Genomic DNA, 22,630 nt, shown 5'->3' on the forward strand with positions numbered 1-22,630 from the left:
TCTCTCTCTCTCTCTCTCTCTCTCTCTCTCTCTCTCTCTCTCTCTCTCTGTCCAAAGGCTTTGAAAAGCACAGCCCTCAAACCACTATCATTCACTAGGACCAAACATGAAGACCTGGACAAATAAATGTGGCCTCCAGACCAGAGACCAGAATCCCTCTGTTATTAATAAACCTATCGACAAACAGAAACTGAAAGCAATTACCTCCCGCCTTTCTCTTTCACAGGATTTCAATGCTTCACTCAGACAGTTCCTTGAGACATTTCCTTTCTCGGCGAAACTTTAGGAAAATTCTGTGTCCCTCAGCTGAGAGCAGCCACAGGATTTAGACATTCCTTTAAGTTATTATGCGTCTTCACCCACTCAGATTATTTATGGAGCACTGATCATGAGCCTGACACCATTAGAATTTCTCATTCCCAAGATATCAAGTTTAATACTGTGCCTTGTTTCAAAGCAAGCAGATAGGAGTGCAGGAAATTTCATGTTGCTTTTGAAGTACCAGAGAGTGAACAGTCTGTTTGCCATGCACCATATACCTTTGAAGACCTCTTCCTGTGTTAGGAGTCTTCCAAGGAAACAGAGCTGTCCACGGTGGAGACCTGTGACATGTGTCTTCCTACTCCAGCGACAGCTGCATATCACTGTGTATGGCTTGTTATTAGAATCTAGTAGGGACCTGTCTGGTGTTGGCCATAGGCATCTGAAATGGAGGCATCCTGATGCCTTTCCCTGGAATATTAGTGTATTTCATACATTTAGTATCACTTGTGCTTTTCCTTTGTTTTAATAGTGCCCGGGATCAAAAGGAAGGCCTTGATTTTGATAGGCAGGCACTCTGTAAATGGGCTACATTTCTCGCCCATGTGCCAGGTTTTGCAGACAGATTTTATGAGAAAATGGTATGCCAATGGAATCTGATACCACCGAGTTCATGGTGTTGATATTAAGCTTAGAAACATGGTCATTCCAAGACGTAACTCATTGGGTTGGACTGGAAACTGCTCAGCAACACATTTTTGTTCCTTGAAGGACAAGGAGTTTTCTGCAGATCTACAAGGGTTCTCAAAGATGTCAAACCTATTGAAGTCATCCCCATTTTCCATAATGGGATCCAAGGGAGTGACCCGCCCAGCAGGTCCTAAGTTACTCCAGGGTCTTGAAGAGGCTCTATCTGAAAGATATGGGGGGTGGGGGGAGAGAAACAGACGCCAAGCAGTATTCCCTGTCAAGGCATCCTGTTTATTGAAGCAAGTTTTATATCTTATATACTCCTCAGTGAGGAGCTCGGGCAGGGGAGAACTGAGGAAGGGGGGAGGGGGGAAGGAAAGGAGGGGCTCGGTAGCTAGGCAGCTAAGCCAGCAGTTGCAAGGTCAGTGGCTAGAGCACCTGGTGTTAGTGATAAGCAGCAAACAAAGAAGACACTCTGAGGTGCCTTCTGAAGCTTGAATCTCCAAGGTCAGTATACAATGTCTCAGTTAACTTTAAGTTTTTCTGTCTCAAGATTTCCACCTCAAGGCCCTGTGAGACCTGAGAAAGGAGAAGCCTGAAATGGCTCCTGACAAGGGAGGATGACTCAACAGGGCAGGTTTTGGTTATGAAAGTACCTGTCTCGGTACTTTCTGTGGCTTTCTCCTGGGCAGCCAAATGAGCACTACCCACTGGGCCAGGGCTTGGGAAGCAGGATGGTGCTTTGACCTGCGCTGAATATCTGAGGAGTACAGACAATTCTGTACTTGTAAGACACAGGAATGTCTGTGTCTTTTTGTGAATTCCATCTGGCTACTTGGATTACAGTCTATCTCTTTTGTATAATGCATTTCTCCCCTGTATGCAACTGTGGAGAGATAGAAGGCAGTTAGTAGGTAAGCAGCAGTTTGAGAGATAAAGAGAAAAAAGGAATGGATTTAACATGCTTTCTTCCTGCCTCTGCAAGAATATGATGAAAATGCTTTGTTCCTATTTTTTCAGATAACAAAACTGTAGCTAGAAGAAGCGATCTGAATTCTGAGGTTAGTCTAATTTTCAAGTCCATATTCTTTTTTATTACCTGCAAAAGTATATGTGGACTCCCTCTATTAATCCATGAATATTCAAATTAGTATGACTTTTTGCCATGGAAAATCCCAGTCCTACTCAGAGAGAAGATGCAGGCATGCAGATTCAGCTCCTTTGATGACATGGCATTGCATGTTGGCTTTATCACCTGGAGGAGCAAGAAATCTGCTCTGAGTTTGCAAATTTAATTTTAGGCATCGAAGTTATGTCAGTCAGTCTGTCTGCCAAGGGACAAATTAGGGCCAGGTGACTGTCAAGCTGTTTTCTGTCCCTCTCTGACCCACTTGCTCCATTTAACCAAATGATTGTGTAACCAGAAGACCAGCAAAGGAAACGGTGGTTTCATGCCCTCTGCATTCTGCCTTCAACTTCTAATAGGTACATGCCATTTGAAACAATAAAACAATGACCCATTACCTGCTGTTAAGAGGAATGAACAAAACCAGGTAGTCTCTCTGCATTCAATAAGAATGCAAAAAATATTTGAGATAATCAAGTTAAGATGGGCAAAGATTTATTTTGCTTCACAGTTTTAAGAGGTTTCAGTTCATATTGGTCAGATATAGTGTTTGGGGATCTGAGATGGGGCAAAATATGCTGGCAGGGGGTGCACATTGCAAAACAGCCAGAAGAGGGAGGAAGAAGCAGAGGTTCCCAGGTTCCAAGGTTCTGGTGACAGAGGACCTAGGCTCTTTCCACTAGGCCCCACCTGCTAAAGTTTTCACCACCTCTCAATATCACCATAGGCTGGTGTCCAAGCCTTCCACACAATGTCTTCAAAGAACACATAAGCTCCAAAATAGAATAGAAACAGGTAATAAACAGATATAATTGTAACATATGCATACAGACAGCAAAGCTGAGTAGGGAGGGCAAGCTGGGGTAAGGGATAACTGAAGTTGAAGATGCAAACAGGAAAGGCCTTTTGATTAGATCATACTGAGAAGATCAGAGTAGTCTGTGGGGAGAGAGAGACACTCATCTAACATACGCAAGAGCTTTTCAATCAAAGAAAAGTCAAAGGAAAATGAAACATAGCAACTATGCCTTCCTTATTGGACTAAGGAATAGAACAATATACGTGGTAATGATAGCAATGATGACCGTTAGCTTTCAGTACTGAATGATCAAATTCTGTTCCACCCTTTCCCATATAATACAGATGGCTCCTAAAATAGTTATGCAGTCTAAACTTAAGAACCTGTCCCAACTGAGAGTAGAATCTACTGCTTTTGCTAGGTGAGCTTTCTTAGTGACGGGGTGCCTCCTTCACTGAGCTGGGTCCCACCTGTGGGGACTGTAGAGAACATACCTGCTACCTTTTCCGTGGCCATACCTCAAACATTTGAAATACTGTTTCATCGCTATTTCATCAATTCCTCCAACCTGTTCTCATCTATATAGTTCCCAGATTTCTCACTTTCATCCGTCCATTTAAAAGACAGAAGATATGCTCATCCCGTGAAAGACACAAGAAGAATCCTCCCCCACTCAAAAGCTTTTCGGTAAATCGTAGAGTTTTTTATGTAAAGAGCAGGATGTCCACTCTGTTTGGTGGGTACCCACCATGTCTGCCTGCCATACACACCCACAGCTTGCACCAGTTTAAAATGCATCTGGAGTACGAGTCATAGGATACTTCTTGAGACCGCAATGAAGAAAAGAGCGGAGGTGTTACGGTGGTGGAGAGTTACATGTTTGACAGGTCCAGGATGTATGTTATTACGTGGGTAGAAAGGGAACATTAGATCAATAAGATTAGCTGAAGACTGAAAGTCCTACATTCCAGTTTATATGAGGCAGCCAGCTAGGGTTTGCTACTCCGCTGTACCCCCCCCCCCATATTGCTCATAAACAATCTGCTACCAGTCACCTTATAAACATAAGCCATGGACACAAATCTTAACAGAGCACATATGGGCCAGCACAAAGCTGGAAATGATGCCAAGAAAAATCTCATTGGTGGTAGATAGCTTGGACCAAGATTTCTGCTCCCCTTTGCTAAGATTTCTGAAGCTTCTTCATTACGGACCATATTCCCATTTCCTCTGATTCATTTATTCTAGAAGCACAGCTATTGTAGATTGTAGGTAAACTCAGAAGATAACAGTAAAGAGAGTCTGTGTTTTGAGCTATTTATCCATTTGTCTCACTGTTTAGGTTTGAAATGAAATCTTAAGATAATTAAACTGACTGTAATATGGGTTGGTGAAAGAACAGTCATCCAGAGTGGTTCAGTGTGAAACAATAGCTTCTAATGGCAGCTCACAATGATTGAACTCCTAGTCTGTGCTGTGAGGAAGTAGCAACCTCATCATCCTTTCCGTGATGCCACTCCAAGACTCGTTTCCTAGTAACTGCCAATTGGCTGAATAATTGGGGGAAAGTAGTGAGCTGGTTTCTCATTGGTTGATCTATTTGATTGGCAAGTAAGCTGGACAAGTTGAGGAATCTTGTGTGGACTGGTCCAATCCAGGATACTTAGGAATCTGACCTTGAAGCTGTCCAAACTAGGCAGGTTGCCATCTAGGGATTCTGACTCTCTTAGACACGAGAATTTGCAGACTCATTCTGCATGCTTTTGCTAGTGTGGAAAATGTGTTTGCAAAATTTTACTGCCTTCTTCAGCTTGTATGTATGTAAATATATATATTAATGGAGGTGGAAGATTACATTCCTCTGGACTTTCTATGTCCAGTTAAATCCAGACACTCTTCAAAGGCAGACTCCTGCATAATGTTTTGGTGATAATCAAAGTGCATGGTAATCTCTCTTTCCCCAAACTTGTAGAAGTTTCCTTGTGTAGATCAGTGAGTCTTAAGCTTCAATATGTATGGAATCTCCTGGAGAATCTCCTTAACATGCAGCATGTCTGGATCTCTAACAGGGGATGCACTCTTCGATAGTAGAAAAGGACTGTATTGTGATAGTAGAAAGGGACTTTGTCATTTCTCTGAAAGTCCTTTGAGCTTTTCATAGGCATTCTATGCTCTCTTCCCTAGTATACTCTGCAGCACCCCAACAATGCTATGCAAGCAAGACAGTGCTTGATAAATATTTGTAGGAAAAACAAACCTCCATCTACATTGTAGAAAGAATTCTGATTCCTCTCCAGCACAATTTATGTGCTTAATGATTGTTATGTAAGTAAATGGAGTAAGGGCCTACCAGGGGTGTAGGTGGTTAATGAGAGAAGACAACACAACACAAAACAAAACTAAACTAAACTAAATCTAGGCTCTGATTCAGGGAAACAGGTGGGAAACATAGAGATACAAGTCCAGAGAAAAATGGTGTGTATGATATATGGGGTCAATACTTTTACACTCTCACCATGTAACATCCAATATACTACATTTTTTTTCCTTCCTGGATGTGGGGGATTTTCAATCTGAAGATTTTTCTTTATCTTGTTCTAATTTCCACTGTCACAGCAGGTGAACTTATTCATGAGCTCTGTTTGGGGTCTTGGTTTAAAGGGGGTAGGAAAGCTCAGTGGTTCCTCCTGCAAAGTCTGTAGAAAGGAAGTTCTGGGCTGTTTGAGACAAAAAGTCACATTCACACAGTGGTTTTGAGATGCTTTCCAGTGGTCTCCACTTCCTGTCCCCATGTCTGACCACCACAGATGTACATTCTAGCCATAGCAACTTTCTAACCATGGTTTAGAAACGTGACTGTCCTTTCTTCATAGCTTCATCTCTTTGGAGCCTGGACCCAGAGCTTCTACCCCACCACTTGGCCCCAGCTGAATATCTAGAACACGGATGTTCATAGACAGGGGCCATTTCCCAATACAAAGAAGGAGAGACAGTAGTGATTAAGGGTGAAGTAGTTGGGAGCAGACTTAGCTACTGGGAGGAATAGGGAGGCTCAGGGCTGAGCAGTAGCGTTAGTCTGCTCTTTTGCCTTAGGGAGTTCCATTGATGGCCCAGCCTACACTGGGGAAACTCAATGCTCATACATGGTTGTACAGCTCCTCAACTTGTCTTCATGAATCCTTCATAAACTCTCTCACTAGACTTGATATTCCTCTTTTTGTACCATCAGAACCATTCTTTCTGGATCAGTAAAGAACAGAAGCTGCCTTTGGAAGGTTACAGCTGACCGTCCCTTTGATGTCCGATCCTGAAGTGGGGTAGAGGTTTGAATGTTTTCTTGTTGCCTTCCTTTGACGCTATATGAGCAGGCAGTCCCTCCCCCAGGTGTTATGTCTAGCCCTCTTCCCGCTGGAGTTTGAAGGGAGTCTGTAGAGTCAGGTAGGGTTTACTGACCTGAGACCTGAGTTCTGATCCACAATCATCCTGGCTGTGGAATCGATACTGGACTAGGGATCAAGGGGGAGCATTTGGATCTCCAGGACAAGGAGAACAGTCTACAACCCAGATCTGCTTCAGGAAGGAGCAGAGAGCAACAGTGAAGCCACGGTGTCCCCAGACCCTGCAGAGACCAGACCGAGAGTCGCCCCTGTCTCCGGTGACTGCTCTGACTTTCCAGCCTGTACTGCAGTCTGCCTTTATACTGCAGAGTCTTGGGGCCTCCAGATGCAGGCGGCCACTGATGCCCCACAGGCCCCAGGAAAGGTGTGCCAGGCAACCTTTTTCTCTCTGCATAGCCCTAGGCTCCACAGTGGGGACCTGGGCCAGCTCTGGGCTGACTGCCAGCAGCCGCTTGCAGACTGTCACAACACAGACCTCTCTGACTGCTGGCAAGGAAAGAATAGATGGTGAAACTGGGATGTGCAATGTATCTTGTTTTCACTTTCCCTTCTTTCCGCACCTCCTCCCATCCCTCATGTGATCTATGGCTCCTGGTTTCTTTTGTGTTCCTCCCCCTCTCCGTATTCACCGCTCTGAAGTATTTATATCCTTCTCGTGGCTCCTTATGTCGTCAGTGCATCCCTTAGGATACTGCACTGTAGGGGGAGCTGGATGGAGGGCCTGACGGAAGTGTAGGCATTTCAGCAGCTCTCCGTGAGTAGTAAGGCAACCATTTGTCCTCTAAAAATACTTGAACTTCCCTCTAGAGAGGCCTCCCCTGGGACAGAGTCAGCAAGATGCCCTTGGCATATTGAGTTCACCTTTCTGCATCTTGTTGAACCTGTCTGTAGAATGATGATTGTTCTTCCTTTTTCTTTTTTGGAGAGATCTGTATACAGTAGCAAGTGGGAGAATATATTGTTTCGTCAACTCTAATATGCCCAGGAATTACCTGGAGGACTCTTGTTAAAATGCAGGGACTGGGGTGAGGCCTAGGATTCTGCACCTCTAGCAAACTCCCAGGGGAGAGGATAGCTGGGGAGAGGAGAGAACAACCGAACAGTGTGAAGTAGCAGACGAGTATTTCATTTCAGTTCTTTTATAGATCTGTCCTTGAAAGAAAAGCATATTCACCTCTTAGAAGGAGCTGTCTGCATCCTTAATTCAAAAGCAGATCATTATAGCAGCTCTGGGTCAGAGGGAAGGTTAGGAGGGACTCACATAGCTACCTCTTCCTTCCTTCCTTCCTTCCTTCCTTCCTTCCTTCCTTCCTTCCTTCCTTCCTTCCTTCCTTCTCCTTTCTTCTGTTAAGAATGAGTCCTGGAATCAGAGACAGGTTCTGACTCCAGTCATGATGACCAGTAACTGCATTTAGTTACTTCCTAGGCTAGATGTGTATAAAAGAGTGGCTGGTTAAAAGCCACTGAGAAAGACAATGTGTGACAAATTGGAAGGATGAGAATGCTCATAGCAGAGCTGTTCCTAACGCCCAAATCTGGAAGCAGCTCATGTGCCTCATAGCAGCGGCAGAACAGAATAAGTTGTGTTTGATTCATGCACCGGAACAAATTATTGTAACATGCAATCCCTGTGGATGAGTCTCATAGACAGTATGACAAACGGAAAAAGCTAAATAAATATATGAGTATATACTGTACGAGTCCTTGTTTATGGAGCTCAAAGCCCAGTAAAGCTAACCAGAAGTCAGGAAAACAGTGTTCTGAGGCGTTCATTTCTGCTGAAGAGGAATCTGGGAGGGAATCTGTGGGTTTCCAGAAGCCCCATCGTGTTGGTCAGGGGCTTTCTATACTAGTTTACTAAGACGGATGTTTAAGATTTGCATTATTTGCTATGTATTTGTTAGATTTGAATAAAGACGGAATACTTGAAGCTAAACATCGGAGATGGCTGAGCTCTGATTTCATCTGCTCCCGGTTCACATTTCTGGCCCTTCTCTCTTCTCCCACATTCCTCATAAAGTGAAAACCTTTGTTGGTCTCATCAGTCATCCTCTCTGAATTGCCTCTTGCGAGCTTCCCAGGTACTTTTTCTAGACTACATATCAAAAATAGGAGCTGTCTTCTCCCCACTTCTCTCCCCCGTGACTTCAGGGAAGGTGCAGGCTGTGTTGTCTGCAGCACAGAGAGCTGACCTCTGGACTGGGAGCCTTTCCTGCCCAAGTGCTGTGTCCTCTGTTATGGAGACTCAACTCCAAAAATAAACGCAAAAGTCCCCACATGTTAAAACTTGTGTCTTGACTACTCCAGCCTGATTCAACGACTTGGGCTATTTTAAGCAACAGCCAAACGTTTTGTGTCCTCTGGCACCTTGCCCTAAATGGCCAGTCCCCCGAAGGAGAACTGGTGCTGTCAAGTTCATCACTTAACAAGATCTAGATATGGGCCTATCCAGATATAGAATCCCCACAGAGGCACAAGGTGGGAGAATGCGACCTCCATTAACAGTTGTAAAAGAAACCCCAACTCCTGCTTGTGAGGGCATTTTCTCTGAGAACTGGCTGTCTGTTTTGGTCTACTAATATTATATATGTTACAAGTCTTTTTATATTAATTCTCATCTGGTAAAAACTTTTATTCCTTTTATTATTCTGATTTACAGTTCCTGGCATGACATTTTGGTGGACCACACAGAGAAGTCCCTCCTTACCATCGTTAGGCCCTTGTCTGCTCCTATATACTTTTATACCTGCCCTCCCTCGTATCGTTGGTTCATCCATGAGAACTTTTCTGCTCTCATTCCCAAGAGGCTCCTGACTTTTATTCAGTGTGGTTGGACCATGTGTCTATTATTGTCTAGCAAACTTATCTGGGCATTGTCACATGGTGCTTGCTAAGGGTTGAAGAAAACGTGAAAAGGTGTTCAAGATCAATGGAGGCCAGGCTTGGAATTGACAAACTTTTCTTTCCAGCACATTCTGTTGGTTCTAACAAGTCATAGATCAGATTCAAAGGGCAGGAAAATAGTCTACGTCAGGACTAGAAATACTGCAAAATCACATTGTAAAGAATGTGCCTACAGTGAGTTGGAGGAAATCAGGCCCTTCTGACAATAAATGACATGTGATGAAGGCACAAAAAAGGTCAGGTAATGGTGACACACACCTTTATATTTTGCTTTTATATTTTTTTCTTAAAAATGTATGCATTGTTACATAAGGCTATTTTCATGCAAGCACACACTGCCCTTTGAACATAACCCCCATCACCCACTATCATCCCTCCTCCCTTTCCTCCCTTCCCTTCCACGAATCTCCTTTTGCCCCTAGATGCTCACGTCTACTTTCATACCATCTGTACATTTACAATTTGATGTGATTTACAGAGACTAGGACCAAAGGTCTCCTCTCTTCCATAGCTCGATCCAGTCCTTGTAGGTATGACAAGGACCTTATGAAACTAGTCAGACTTGTTCTTCAGCCATCTTTTGTGCCCTGCTTCTCTGTGGCTTATTGAGTCTTGTTAATCTACACCCATCAAATAACTGGGTATCAGTGTGCGTGAACAGGCAACAGGAGTTGTCACAGATGTTCCTGCACACAAGAGAAGTGTTTTAGATGAAATTTCCTAGAAGGGTCTCAAGCATGGATTCATGTCAAGTAGTCAGTCGGTGGAGGGATGCTTCTCAGCAGCAGTGAGGAGCCCGGTATGGTTGTAATGGTCCCATCTTGAGACAAGGAGGCTGCTGTGCTCATGGGACAAACTGTCTTTGCCTGTGAGCCTGGGGGCCTGGCATAATATCTCCATCGTTGTGACTCTTATCATCATAGGGCAATGTTTGAGGGCAGGGTGTAGCTTGAGCTTTGACCAGTCAGTACTCAGAAAAGCTGGAGAATGGATATATGATTGAGCAAAAAGGTCTGAACTTGACCCCAACCATAGCTATCACCAGGAGGCAATGTGTATATTGAGAGGCTTCTTTCTTTTTCTTTTTTTAGAAGCTTATTTCTGAACTTCAAAGAATTAGAGAAAGTATAGAAGAGGCGTAACAACTGTCTCTAGATATGTGATGAGCTCTGGTGACTGGTAAAGAACTCTTTTGTGGGTGGACCTGGGACCTATAATTAGACTCTCAATAAAGGCAGATTTGGACTTTATATGAAGGGAGAATTTTGGACAGGACAATATGAAAATAAGAAATTTTCTCTTGGGGTATGACTTCTTCTATACACAAGAAAGAGACTGGACATTTGCTGGGTGGATAATAGAAGACAGGGCTTAGGTTTATCACAGAAGAGGAGGCAATATTGGGAATCCTATATCTTTGAGTATACAATATTCTGACTAGAAACCAGAAAAGAGGGTATGCAAGGGAGATAGTCAGGGTAAACACATTCCTCTCACCATAAGGCTTTAGCTACAGTTCCTTCTTTGTTACATGTTCTGGCTGGCTGGGCACTGACAGGAGATATGAAAGGTCATAAGGAAGATGGATCACTGTGTACCTCCTCTCTAACCTCCCAAGCTCCATGATTCAGTGATGCCTTTGAAACCTATTAGAGATAGGTACCATCAAATATATGGATTTTTCTTTCCCCCCTTTTATTAAAAATAGATTCTTTTCTCATAAAATATATCCTGATTACAGTTTCTCTTCCCTTTGTTCTTCCCAGTTCCTCTCCATCCACCCCCATTCAGATCCACTCCTTTTCTGTGTCACATTGAAAAAGAACAGACTTCTAAGAGATAACAAAACATAACAAAAATATAAGAAGATAAAACAAAAACTATCATACTGAAGTTGGACAAGGCAAACCAACAGTAGTAAAGGAGCCCCAAGAGAGGGCACAAGAGTCAGGACCCACTCATTGGATGCTCACATGTCCTATAAAAATGCTAACTGAAACCTGTAATACATACACAGAGGACCTAGTGCAGGGCCTGTAGGCCCTGTGCTTGTAGCTTCGGTCTCTTTGAGTTCATATGAGCTTTGCTCTGTATACTTAGAGGGCCTTGTTTCCTGGTATCCTCTATTCTCTCTGGCTCTTATACTCTTTCTGCCTCTTCTGCAGGGTTCCCTGAACTCTGAGAAGAGGGATTTGATGGATATATCTCATTAAGAGCTGAGTGTTCCATGATCTTTCATTTTCTGTGTAATGCCTGGCTGTGAGTCTTTGTACTTGTTCCCATCTGCTGCAGGAGGAAGCACCTCTGATGATGGCTAAATAAGGCACTTTTCCATGGGAATAGCATCTATGAATATAGCAGAAGATGGCCAGGAGCCATTTTATGGTTCCCTTTTTCTTAAAGACTGGTGAATTTTGGTAGTGTCCAGTGACCAGTTTTACCCTAGGCCACTGGACCATGTAGTCTATGGTACCCAAGCAGTATTGGGTATGGATGTCATCTTGTGGAGTGGGCCTTAATTCATATCAGACATTGATCAGTTACTCGCACAAGCTTTGTGCCATCATTGTCATAGCATATTTTGCAGGCAAGACAGATTGTAGATCAAAGGTATTGTGGCCGAGTCGTTGTTTACATTTCTCTTTTGGTAGCCTGCAGAGTACCTTTTCATACCAAAGATACTAGAACATAGGGGTGATGGTGTCCATGCTCAATAAATTGGGTGGGTGTTGTCTTCAGCAATGGGGCCTTGCTGTCAGTTTGTTTGAGAGACGTCTATTGTCCTGGCAACAGCCTGGGTTGTTTGAGTATTTTCATGGGACCCCCTTGGCTGATAAGTTAGTACTGGAAGCTTGATTTGGTGGCAAAGAGATGGCCAGTTGAGTCTCCATCTACCTCATTATTTGGAGTCACCATTAGGATCGCCTTCAGATATTTAAGGAAATTTCCACTGCACTAGGTTTCCGTGTCATCCTTCAAATGCCACACAATTCTGTCTCTCTCTGCATTCCCTTGCTCAACCCCATTTCCCTCCCCTTCCTCACTTGATCCCCCACTTTATATGCTTCCTTCCCCCAATCTATTCTTAAAATCTCTTCTATTTCCCCTCTCAAGGAAATGTCTCTCAGTCCCTTCCTCTATGCCTAACCTCTTTGGGTTTATGGATTGTATCTTGGTTATCATTTATTTAATGACTAATATCCATATATAAGTAAATAATACTATATTTATCATTCTGGGTCTGGGTTACTTCATTTGGGATAATATTTTCTAGTTCTATCCATTTGCTTGCAAATTTTATATCATGTTTTTGTTTTGTTTTGTGTTAAGCTGACTAATACTCCATTGTGTAGTGTACCACATTTTCTTTATCCATTATTTGTTTGAGGGACAGTTAGGTTGTTTCATTTCTGGTTGTTATAAATAGAGAAGCAATGAACATGGTTAAGCAAGTGTCCTTGTGGTAGGATGAGTCATCCTTTGGGTATATGCCCAAGAGTGGTATAGTGGATCTTGAGATAGATCGATTCCCATCATTCTGAGGAACTGCCAAACTGATTTCCATAGTGACTGTACAAATTTGTACTCATACTAGCAAGAAATGAGTTTTCCTCTTATTCTACACCCTTGCCAGCATGAGCTATCACTTGTGTTATAAATCTTGACCATCTTGACAGGTACAGATAGAATCTCAAAGCAGTTTTGATTTGCATTTACCTGATGGTTAATGATGTTGAACATTAAATGTTTCTCAGTAATTTGAGTTTCCTCTATTGACAATTCTGTTTATCTCTACCCAATTTTTATTTGGATTTTTTATATCTAGTTTCTTGAGTTCTTTATATAATTTGGATATTAGTCCTATGTTGGATTTGGAATTGGTAGACATCTTTTCCTATTTTACAGAGTAGGCTTTGTCTGAAAGATAGTGTCCTATGCCTTAGAGAAACTTTTCAGTTTCATGAGGTCCTATTTATTAATGGTTGATCTTAGTGTCTCTGTTCAGGAAGTCTATTGTGTCAAGGTGTTCCTCACTTTCTCTTCTGTCAGGTTCAGTGTATGTTTTTATCAAAGAGTTCAGTCTTTGATCTATTTGGAGTTGAGTTATTGGGGGTGATGATTATGGATCTATTTGCATTCTTCTACATGCAGCCATCCAGTTTGACCCACACCATTTGTTGAAGATACTGTCTTTTATTCAAATGTGGATTTCTGGCTTCCTTATCAGAAACCAGGTGTTCCTTATCAGAAACCAGGTGTCTATAGATTTGTAGAATTATTTCTGTGTCTTCAGTTCAATTCCATTTATCAATGTCTCTGTTTTTATGCCAATACCATGTTGTTTTTATTACTATAGTTTTGTAGTACAACTTGAAATTTGAAATTAGGAATGGTGAGACCTCCAGCAGTTCTTTTATTGCTCAGGTTGGTTTTTTTTTTTTTTTTTTTTTTTTTTTGCTATCTTGAGCTTTTCTACATGAACCTGAGATTTGTCCTTACAAGATCAATGAAAAGTTGTGTTGGAATTTTGTTGGAGATTATGTCGAATCTGTAGATTGCTTTTGGTAGGATGGCCATTTTTACTATGTTAGTCTTACCAATTCATGAGCATGGGAGATATTTCTCTCTTCTGATATCTTCTTCCATTTCTTTCTTCAGTGTCTTAAATTTTTTTTTTATCATACAAGCCTTTCACTCTCTTGGTTAGAATTACCACCCCCATTTCTTTTTGAGGCTATTGTGAAAAGTATTGTTTCCCTTATTTTTCTCAGTCCATTTGTCATTTGTATGTAGAAAAGCTACTGATTTCTGTGCATTAATTTTGTATCCTGCTACTGTACTGAAAATGTTTATTAGTACATGGCAGACTTTTTTCTAAACATAGATTTTTCTCTGTTTATCCCAGCTACTCAGTAAAATCACTTGGGAACTTTTTAAAAATTCCACATCTCATCTTCAAATTTCTAGGGGCAGGTGCAAAGAGCTCCAAATTTATACATCTTGGGTAATTTTATTCTAAAGTAGAATATTATTGTATTAGGGGCAGCAGTTCACAGACATTAACTCACATCAGAATCACCTACAACATTTAGTGAACCATGGATGGCCAACCTTCACCCTCAAGGTATCAGTTTCTACAGGTCGGGGATGGGCCAAGTTTTTTATTTCTGTCTATCTCCCAGGAGATTCTTCTATATGAGGCCTGGAGTGATAAAGCATTTCTGTCGATATTCAGAGTTATTTGTATACCAATCCCTGGAGATTGTTGTAAAATGAGTTCTGATTCCTGATTCCATTGGTTTAGGATGACACCTGCAAATCTGCATTTCTCACAGTGCCTGGGTGATGCTGATGATACTGATGCTGATGCTGATGCTGGTAGGAGGGCCACAGTTTCAGAAATGAGTGTCAAGATTTAGTTCCTCCCACCACCAACCCATCCCACCTGTGCTGACTTGATATGTTAGCATTCTACTAGCTAGATCTTTGCTTGGGAGCTGGTGGAGGGAAACAGTAATCCAATGGGATGCTTACTAGAGCCTCATGGAGCTTCATCTGGAACTAGAAGAGCAAGGTAAAAGATAGTCTATTGTCGGCATAAGAGGTGATTTTCTCAATTAAATTGAAACCTCTGCTGCTAATATGAGAGAAGTGTCAGGGGAAAATGACATATTTCAAAGTAAGTGGTTCTGAGAGTACTTCTCTATGAAGAAGATATTGATGCATAACTTGTCTGTAAACTAAGAACTTCTGGCCCGAAATTAACATTATGATATGAAAAATTCCACAACTGAGGCGAAATGAAGTCAGAACAAACAAACAACAACATGAACCATCTTACTTGGGCTTCTGGTTAGGTGACCAATACCTGAGGTATGCTGGGTAAAAAGGAAGATGTATTGGAGGCTACAGGTTTTGAGGTTTCGATCCGTGATCAATTGGCAGCATTCTTCAACTTGTTGAGCCACAGTACACATTTGCAATTGTTTCTAAACCTTCTTTGGTTATTTCTTTATTACTGCATTATTATTATTGTTATTATTATTAATTATTATTATTATTTTGGTGTAAGAAGAGGCTGAACAACTAAACCCATTTGTCTGTGGTGGGAACTGCTGCAACTGACCAATTGCACCTAAAGATCTATGTGTGAAGGGTCTTTTGGGGGGGGTTGGTGAGAGGGTTGTGGGCCTCAAAAGAGGATTGTGGGATACCAGGCTTTTCCTCCCTGTTTTGTACTAGCCTCTTACCAGGCCAAGCTTTCCCCCAGCTTCATCCACCATGCCTTCCTGTCACAATGTACTGCCAGGCCAAACAATGAGGAATTTCCAAAATAACACTAAGCATTTAACAAAAATTTTACAAGATTGAACTTTACATAGGGAAACTTTTTAGCACTCTTTTAAAATAGATTATGTTTTATACCAATATTATCAATTATACCTAATCAAAACATTATAATTTATCACTATAATTTATGTAAATATTATGAGTTCATATTAATACTGACCTAAAATATTTTCTATCAAGCCAGCTTTGCAGCATTGCTAATTAGCTACCTTCATCCTTTCCTCATTCTTACTTTCTTAATTTAACAGTGAGAGTTTTTTTGACTGATACAGCATCCAGTAAAATACAACCATTCTAACTTTCTTGCTCAACCTCAGCATTGAAATGTGACTGACCAATCATCACTAGCTGAAGCTTCCAGAAACATTTCAGAAGATGCCAACTTCCATAATTGATTTACCTGTTAGTTATCCTTCATCATTTTTTATTCTGCCTTAAACATGGGTAAGATGTAGATTAATGAACCTATCAGGGACCTTAAAGTAATTGAAACTGTAGAAAATTTACCAGCCTATGTTGGCATGATGAAAAGGTAGGAAGACCATCAATTTTTTCTATAAATTTATTTTTATTATTATTATTTTATTACTTTAAAAAATACCAATCCAAATTCCCATTTCCTCCCCTCCTCCCATTCTCTCTACACTCTTTCCCACCCCTTCCCTCTCCAATCCTAAGAGAGGACAAGGCATCCTGCTTTGTGGCAAGTCCAAGGCCCTCCCTACTACATCTAGGTGACCATCACATTTTGTAGCATCTGTCTAGAGGTGTTGACTTCCAGGATTTTTGTGGTCCCAAAGAGTCCTCTATTGACTTATACCATGGTAGATCCACTTCTATTTCTTGTAGATCTAACCATTTAGTATGTTTGGACATTGAGCTAACTCCATCCTCCCTCCCCTAAACCTATCTGCTTACATTTTAGAAGTGGTTCTGTTACGAAGCTTCTCAGACTTCAGCAAGCATTGGAATCATCATCTTGAAGCACATTTTCAAACTCAACTCTTGAGTCTCAGCCCCAGAGGTTCAGATAATCTAGGGTAGGACCTGACAATTTGCATTTTTAATCAGCTTACAAGTGGTGCTGGCCTTTGGAACAGTACATTAAGTGCTCACTGATTTGGGTGTATTAAAGAAAGAGAAAAATCTGTCTGTGATGCTGTGATGGTTTCAGGTGAGAGCTCTGAGTGAACTGACAAATGAACATTCGTTTCCCAAACCCTCTAGTGTTGTGATTCTGTTTATCCCAGCACAAAGACTCGGATATTATTGATTCTCAGCTGTAGGTTCCCAGATATTCAAACTCAAAATGATTACAAAGCTACTTTCAGGCCATCCTAGGAATTTCATCATTAGGTAGAAATAATTCGTGGGAAAAATACATACCAAGAAATTCTCAGGCTCTGGCTCATGTTTCTCATCAGCTCCCAGCACACTAATAATTACTTTTCTCTATTTGCAGCATCTTGATTTTCAGAACCATTCCCTTCTAAAGTTTGTTTGAAAGCATACCCTTTCCCTCCTCTAAAATCCACAAATTTAGAAGAAGCTCAAGGTGACATTGTCTTCCCACTCTTTTATTTTTTTAAGCCTTCCATACTTTTTTACCAATCGTTGCTAGCTTCCCTAAGGAGCTGGAGGAGATTAATATTCTACAAAAGCTAATTTATGATCAGCCACCTCCAATGAGATGACCTTCCTGACTCACTCTCTGACTCATGCTCGCCCTGGAATACTCATAATAAAATCTCTCCTTTAAACACAAAGTCTTATGGAGAAACTCCAAGATCTTCCCACATTTAGCAATTAATCTTGCAGCCAGGTAGGAAAAAAGCAAATATAGACTGTTTACAGAGCAGTAAATATGAGATCGAGTTCCAGTTTCTGGATTGCCTTGAGTTTGGCTCTGTTGACCCTTTGCCTTTCATATCCCCTTAGTTCCTACAGTCAGAGATAAGGCTGATTCCTCCTTAATTACAGGTCTTTTTTTTAAAATTTATTTATTTATTAAAGATTTCTGTCTCTTCCCCTCCACCGCCTCCCATTTCCCTCCCCCTTCCCCAATCAAGTCCCTCTCCCTTGTCAGCCCAAAGAGCAATCAAGGTTCCCTGCCCTGTGGGAAGTCCAAGGACCACCCACCTCCATCCAGGTCTAGTAAGGTGAGCATCTAAACTGCCTAGGCTCCCACAAAGCCAGAGACCCACATTGGAACACCGGACAGAAATCTCAAGGTCCAAGTCAGGAGCAGAAGGAGAGAGAGCATGAACAAGGAACTCGGGACCGCGAGGGGTGCACCCACACACTGAGACAATGGGGATGTTCTATCGGGAATTCACCAAGGCCAGCTGGCCTGGGTCTGAAAAAGCCAGGGATAAAACTGGACTCGCTGAACATAGCGGACAATGAGGACTACCGAGAACTCAAGAACAACGGCAATGGGTTCTTAATTACAGGTCTTAAGAAACTTAAAATTCTAGATGTTCTGGATCCAAGTAGGGTGATGATGATGATGATGATGACAATGAGTTTAGAAAACATACCATTATATTAATGCCTGAACCCTGATGTTTTAGGAGGTCATTAGTCTAAATAATGACCTTCTGTGATGGGACTCTCATATCCCTCTCATTTCCCAGTTGTGTAATCTACGAGAAGGTGCTAACTTGCCTGCGTTACAGCTACTGGGAGTAAAGCTATCATTAGAGGCCCATCAAGGTTTCTTAATTCAGAGATGCCCTAACCAAATAAAACCAAACCAAGTCTAACAAAAATACCCAACAAATGGAAAATAGGTGACAAGTAGTACACTGGATTCAGGGTTGTTTTTGTTTTATGTGACTTTGACTTAAATCTTGTATCCCCGAAAGAACCTGAGGCAACATATTTTTTTAAAGAAAAAATCCTATGCATATCAAGCATATTCTAGTTCCTTTAAGCTTTTAAATTAGCAATTATATTCTATCCACAGTGTGTTATATTTCTATGTTATGTAATTCTGTACATTTATATATTACACATTATGCAACAGATACATAATATATTATTATTTATCTAAATAATACATGTTGTGGTTTGGGTAACCATCACCCGAAACATCCTGTGTTTAAGGATTGATCTTCATGGTGGTGCTACCGGAGGTGGTGGGGCCTTTAGGATCTGGAGTCTGGTGATACTGCCTTAGGTCATTCAGGCTGTGCTCTCTCTTGCTCTTCTATTCACTGTCCCCTGGCTTGTGATCTAAGCACCTTTTCCTCTGTTGTGTAGATAATGTGATTCCTCAACACAGATTCAGTTTAATGGCCTGGAGCCTCCTCAGTCAAGAGCCAAGATAATCCTTTCCTCTTTGTTATCTTCTGTCTTAGTCAGTGTTCTATCACTGTGAAGAGACACCATGGTAATAGCAACTCTTATAAATGAAAGCATTTAATTGGGACTTGCTTACATTTTCAAAGACTTAGTCCATTTTTATCATAGCAGGGAGCATGATGGTACATAGGCAAACATGGCACTGGAGAAGTAGCTGAGAGTTCTATATCCACAGGCAGCAGGAAGAGAGATAATCACTGAACCTGGCTTGGGCTTCTGAAACCTCAAAGCTCATCCTCAGGCACAATTCCTCCAACAAGGCCATACTTCTGGTCTTTTCAAATAGTGCTACTCCCTAAGCATTAAATATATGAGCCTTTGCGGGCCATTCCTATTCAAACCACTGCACTCCCTGGAACCTACATTATAATGCAAAATTGTATTTAGTTCAACTTCAAAAATAGACTATATGTCTCAACCCTGCTTACAAGCCCAAAGCTCAAAGTCTCTTCTGAGATTCCTGGCGATCTCTGAACTGTAATCCACTGTAAAATCCAAAAGCATATCACATATTTCCTAGATACAGTGGCACAGAATATGCATCACCATTCCAAAAGAGGGGAAAGGGAGTATAGTGGGGAAATACTGGATCAAAGCAAGACTAAAAGCCAGCTGGGCAAACTTCAAACTCTTCATCTCCATGTCTGATGTCAAAACACTCTTCAGATCTGAATTTTGTTTCAGCTTTCTTGAGTGCAGCATACTTCTATCTCTTGGGTTGATTCCATTCCCTGTGAGCAGCTTTCCTCTTTAGGTACCCCACAGTTCAGGCATCTCCAAAACCATCTTGAGGTCTCCAACAAAATCCAAGCTTCCCTTTCACAGCCCTCTCTGGGCCTCTATGCAAGGATAAATACCCTTGACGTACACCTTGCCTCCGAGGATTTTCTTAGTCCTGGAGGGGGATTCTATAACCCTCTCTTGTATCTTTGTCCCTAAAGCCAGCAGCATGTAGCTGAAGCTGCCAAGTTCTGCTATTTGTTAGGGCTGGATCATGCACTCTCCCCCTTGTTAAATTATATCTGCATCCACTCTCTGTTTTTGACCATTTACTTCATTGGGTAAGCCTTTCTTTAATTCTTTTTCACAACTTGGAAGCTTAGCTGGGTGGAGTCTTTCCTTGAGGTCACCACTCCCTTCATTCCATCTAGCATCAGACTTTTCTTTAATCCTTTTATCTTCTGATTACAGACTGAGTCCAGTATACTTCATGGTACTCATTTCATCCTCAAACTGTACATTTTGTACTATCCTTCGGAATTTTTAAACCTCAAAGTTCACCTACAGTGACAAAATTCCTTCAACAAGACCACACCTCCTAATGCTTTCAAATATTGCTACTCTCCAAGCATTCAAATATATGAGCCTATATTATCCAAACCACCACTTCTAGTTTCTCAAGAATTTTGCTACTTCAAACCACTACATCACTTAGTTCCTCAAATATTTTGTTACAGTAATGGGAAGATGACTGATATGATACACTACAGTGATCAAAACATATTATAGATGTTGATAATTTAATACATAGAGGTTTTGAAACATATTTACTAAGATATAATTCATACACCAGAAAATGTGCTAAAGCATATAATTCAGTCATGCTTAGTAAGGTAACAGCATGTTCAGCCATCCCTAGTGTCTAGTCCCAGAGCTTTTATCATCACCTTCAATAAACTACTACACACATTGACAGTTACTCCTCAGATCCTTCCCTCCCTTCTTATCCCATTACCTGATGTGACTTTTCTCCTGGTTATGACCAAATAGCCAACATAAAGCAATTTAAAAGAAGAAAAGTTTTCTTTGGATTAAGGTTTTTAGTAAATAATAGTCCCTTGAGGCAGAGAAGGGATAATAAGTAATAAAGCATTGGAAGCTGTTCATATTGAATCCACAGTCAGGAAGTAGAAAGAGATGAATTCCAATGCCTAGATCACCTTTCTGCTCAGCTTGCAACCCAGTCCATGGAATTCAGTGTGGGTCGTCCCCATGAAGTTAAATGTCTATATAGACAATCTTAAGGACACATGCAGAGATCTGAATCCTAGATGATTCTCAGCCTAGTCAAGTTGGCAATGAAAATTAGCCATAATGCCTGGCAACCACTAATTTACCTCCTGTCACAACGAAGTTGCCTGTTCTCCTTTAAATAAAAATATAACATTTTGTCTTTTGTCATGGGCCTTTAGATTTAAAGGTCTTTTAAAAAGCAACCTACATTTTCAAATGAAATAATACAGAATTCCATTTTATGGACAAATTCTTATATGGAATATGTGGCATTTTATTATCAGTTGATGGGCATATGGCTTGCTTTCACTCTGTGATCATAATAAAAGAGCTATCAGCATCCATGTTCAAGTTTCTCTATGAACATGTCTTTACTTTTCTATGTAGTCATGGAAGGCAGGTATAGCATATTTAATTTTTAAACAACTGTTAGACCATTTTTCAAAAAAGGTTCTATCATTTGACAATCTGAGCAGTACATGATGGTCCTAATTCTTTCACCTTACCAACATTTGCTTAGTCCTATAAGGGATGTAAAATGGTATTACACTACCATTTTGATGTATGTCTATGTAATGTCTGATGATGTCCAATGATACTTGATAAAAATGTCATTATGACAGTTATTTCCGTGAAACCTACTGACAATTGCCATAGCAACAAATTTGTCTTCATTAATATTGTTCTATCCTCACTTTTCAAAAGCTGACTTCTGTTTGAGCATGTGTAAGGACATTACTTTGACCCAAGTGATTTGTTTTTTTTAAGTAGAGTCCCACTACATTGTCCAGGCTGGCCTTAAACACTTGATCCTCTCATTCCAGCCTTCCGAGTGATGGATTGATTGTGTAACACTGTACCGGGCTCTGCGCCAAGTGATTTGAGAAGCTACCTCATAAGTGGTTGGATACTTTTATTGCAGAGAGCACAGCTTTTTGCAAGTGTCCAGCAACACCTTCTGTGATACAGAAACAGCACTTGGGAGGAAGGGCAACTGATGCTCTAGAGGGTGAGAAGGGAGTGTGCTGGGGGCAGAGAAAGCAGAAGTTTGCAGAGATGCTGCTATGTTAGAGACTCCACACACATCTCCGGACTCGAGGAGGGTGTGCTCCAACAGGACCATGGATGTCAGCTCTGGGACACTGAGGAGTAATTGATAGAGATGGAGAACAATTGGGCTGGGCCCTTCCCTTAAAATCAGTACCCTATAGATATCAGGACTCTAATTACTAGTCACTTGAATGGGACTTGATTCGTGCTATGAATGGAGACTTGAAATCATAAATAGCCTGGAAAGTTATTACTTGATAATTATTTAAAACTGGTTTCTTCATGGTATAGATTACTGCTGTGTCTACAGGTCCAATGACAGTGACAGGAACGGGTGTGTGGGGAGTCCACAGATGGACTGATCAGGAATTTGACTAAATGTGTGGGCTGAGCAACACATGTTAATAGATGACAGAATATTGAAGTGTTTTCTTTCTCAACATCAAACCTACAGGCTAGATAAGAATCATCACTTAAAAATGACAGAGCTGCTTATCAATATTCCTCAGTGTATTTTAAAGCAACAGCATTAATCTTCTTAGGAAACGGTTTTCAGGTTTTGGTTAATATCTACCTTTGGGTTTGTGTTTTGAAAGTTCTCCTTAAAAGCAAAATAAGAGAGTATTTACAAATTCCTGAGCTGGTTTTTTTTTTTTTTTTTTTTTTTTTTTT

The sequence above is a fragment of the Microtus ochrogaster genome, unplaced genomic scaffold, assembly GCF_000317375.1.
Source record: "Microtus ochrogaster isolate Prairie Vole_2 unplaced genomic scaffold, MicOch1.0 UNK3, whole genome shotgun sequence".
Lineage (NCBI taxonomy): Eukaryota > Metazoa > Chordata > Mammalia > Rodentia > Cricetidae > Microtus > Microtus ochrogaster.